This window comes from Echinops telfairi, unplaced genomic scaffold, assembly GCF_000313985.2.
Source record: "Echinops telfairi isolate 266 unplaced genomic scaffold, ASM31398v2 ScPeMD7_5592;HRSCAF=6446, whole genome shotgun sequence".
Classification (NCBI taxonomy): domain Eukaryota; kingdom Metazoa; phylum Chordata; class Mammalia; order Afrosoricida; family Tenrecidae; genus Echinops; species Echinops telfairi.
Genome location: NW_022109491.1, coordinates 15,843,011 through 15,846,512, shown reverse-complemented (window position 1 = coordinate 15,846,512; position 3,502 = coordinate 15,843,011).

Sequence of the window (3,502 nt, the reverse complement as noted above, 5' to 3'; positions counted from 1 at the left end):
TTCAGAGAGGTGTGAGGTGGTAAAGAAGGTGGGTTTCAGGTGGTAGATATGGGGGGAGGTCAAAGGAAATAGCAGTTAAGCATAACAGGCAATAACACCATGGTTGCAGGGCAAAGAAACCCTGGACTTAGAACTGTGGCATGGTCAAAACACGTACCCAACCAGTTCTCTCATCTGTAAAGATGTAGACCATAATAGTCCCTTCCTTTCTGGGTTGTTGGGCAGATGAAATCAGCTGATGCATGAAAAATATTATAGAAATCATGTAGTTGCTATTAATAATACTAGTGGTACTGATAATAATGTAGCGGTGACACAGTTCTGAAAGGAGACCAGGTGGACTAATTTTGGAGTGAATGACTACCAGAAGTCTCAAAGGGAGAGGAGAAGGCAAAGAGAGAGTAGTTAGAAGGGGAGGTTCTCAGGCATCAGAAAAGCAATTTCTAAACATGTTTGTCAACTTACATTCAAAATACTGTATTTAAGAATGCATGTATTTTGGGGGGTAGAAGAGGAAGAAGAAGATCCCTAACCCACATCAGGTTCTCCAAAGACCTGTGACACCCCATTAGTGCTCTCTAGAATTACTGCTCTATAGAAATAACTTCTAGAGAAGAAGGCCCAAAATAAGAAAGCAGATGAGTTCAATATGTTATTTACAAGAAACATACCTTAAACACAAGGTCCAAAACAGACACACACAAAAATCAAAGGAAGAGAAAATCCATATCAAGCAATTTAAAAATCAAGAGTAGCTCTGTTAATTTCTGATAAAACAGATGTCAAAGTAAAAGCCAACAGGAGAGACAAAGAAGGCCATTACATAAAGATTAAAGCCATATTTTCACAATAAGACATAACCATAATAAACATCTATGCACCCAATGAAAGACCCTCAAAATACATTAATCATACCTTATAGAGTCGAAGAGACAAAAAGTAATACTAGGAGACTTCAATACACAATCCTTGAGGAAAGACAGATCAACTAGAAAGAAAATCAACAAAGACACAGAAGTACTAAACAATACAATTAATCAACTTGATTTTTAAGATATATATACATCATACATTTTTAATTCAGATACTACAACCCACCTTTTCAAATTGCCCTGCTATAAAATGAGAAATCAACAATAGAAAAATCAAGGGGGGAAAAAAATCAGGGAGGGAAGGGAAAAAGTGATGAGCTGATGCCAGGGGCTTAGATGGAGAGCAAATGTTTTGAGAATGATGAGGGCACTGAATGTCCAAATGTGCTTTACACAACTGATGTATGTATGGATTGTGATCACAGTTGTATGAGGCCCTAATAAAACGATTAAAAAGAAAAAGAAATTCCTAAAATAAAATAAAATAGGAGTCATAGGGGTGAGTTCAGCAGTGATTAAGGGTCATAGTCTCAGGGATTCCATTATTCTCTACATATTCAGTGAACCTGGTGCCTTTCATTATTTAAGTTCTGTCCTACATTTTTCTCCCACTGTACCCAGGACTTTCTGATAGGGTCCCATTTGATAGAGGAGGTAAATGGTAGGTTGAATGCTAGAAATGCGACATGGTTTGGAATCTTATCTGTTTAAGACTTGGATTGCAGAAAAACCCAAATTTTAACAGATTCCCCCAACCCTCTTGCAGTGAAATTCCTTTTAAACTCAGTCATCAAGTTTGAGCAAACAAGCCCATCAGGGCAAGCTAGACCATTTTGATAAGCAGTGACACTTAAGACCTTAGGAAGTGAAAAACCCAACGATGTCTCTCTGTTTCCTGTGAACCAGGCCTCCGTTTATCCTTACTTGAAGATTGTAATAAACCTGTTGTGATAAATCATAATAAACCTGTTGAATCTTTCCTTGAGTTTGCTACATAGTCTAGCGTATATAATTTGCTTTCTTTTCACTGCATTTCTGAAGCAGCCTTGGGAGTTTTCAAACCCAGTGTTTCCTTCTGTCAAGTTCTTGCAGAAATAAACTTAGGATTTCTTGGGGAAAAAATCAATTACATGGAAATTGAAAAACAGCTTACTTAAAAACCACTGGGTAATTGAAGAAATAAAGAGTGCAAAATTTAAAATTCCTGCAAACAATGAAAACAAAAATACAACATACCAAAACCTTTTGGATGCAGCAAAAGCAGTAAGTACTCAGATGGCAATTTATAGCAATAAGTGTACTCATCAAAAAAGAACCCAAATCAACACTTTAACCCAACACCTACAATAATTAGAAAAAGAGCAGCAAAACAAGCCCTTAGATACTAGAAGAAGAGAAATAATAAGAAAGGAACAGAAATTAATGAATCAGAAAACAAAAACAAGAGGGGGAAAATCAACGAGAAGTTGATTCTTTGAAAGGAATAATAACATTAATAAGCCACTGGCAAATTTAACAAAAGAGGGAAGGCAAATATTACCAATGAGAAATGAAATGGGCAACATCACAACAAAAAAATTGAAATAAAAAAAGATAGTTACACAATATTATGAAGAACTCTATTCCAACAAGTTACAAATCCTGGAAGGAAAGGATACGTTTCAAGAAGTGCATTGCCTACGTGAATAAACTCAAATTGATGTAGAAAACCTTAACAGACCTATAATACAAGAACTAGAGCAGGCCATTAAAAAAATCCCAAGAACAAAAAGCCCAGGACCCAATCATTTTATTGAGGAATTCTACTAAGCATTTAGAGAAGAGTTAACACTAATTCTACACAAACTATTCCAGAATACAGAAAATGACAACACGCTACCTATCAAACTCATCTAATGATGTAAGTATAACCCTAATATCAAAGCCAGGCAAATACAACACCAGAGTAGAAAACTATAGACTAATATACTTTATGGACAAGGATGTAAAAATCTTCTTCAAAAGTCTAGCTAATAGAAGTCAACAAAATGTATTTTAAATAATACATCACGATCAAGTAGAATTTGTACCAAGTCTGCAAGGATGATTCAATATTAGAAAAGTAATCCAGCTAATCTATCATGTAAATAAGACAAAAGAAAATCATATAATCATGTCAATTGAGGCAGAAAAGTAATTTGATAAAACTCAACATTCATTTTCTATAGAACTCTCATAAAATAGGAATAGAATGGAAATTCCTCAATATAATAAAGGCCACATACACAAAACCAGTGATCAGCCTTTCACTCAATGAAGAAAAACTGAAAGCATTCCCTCTCCTAGTGGACACCAGACAGGCCTGTCCTTTATCACAACTCTTATTTTATATAGTCCTGGAAATCTTAGCCAGAGGTATTAAACATCAAAAAGAAATCAAATGCATTCAAGTTGAAAAATAAGAAGTAAAATTCTCTGTTTGGCGATGATATGATTTTATATATAGAAGACCCCAAAGACTCGTTAAAAAAAAAGTTACTGGAACTAATTGGAAAATGTGGCCAGCACTGGAGATCCCCTTGCAGAGGGGTCTAGGGGAGGAGATGAGCCAGTCAGGGTGCGATGTAACAATGATGAGAAATACAACCTTC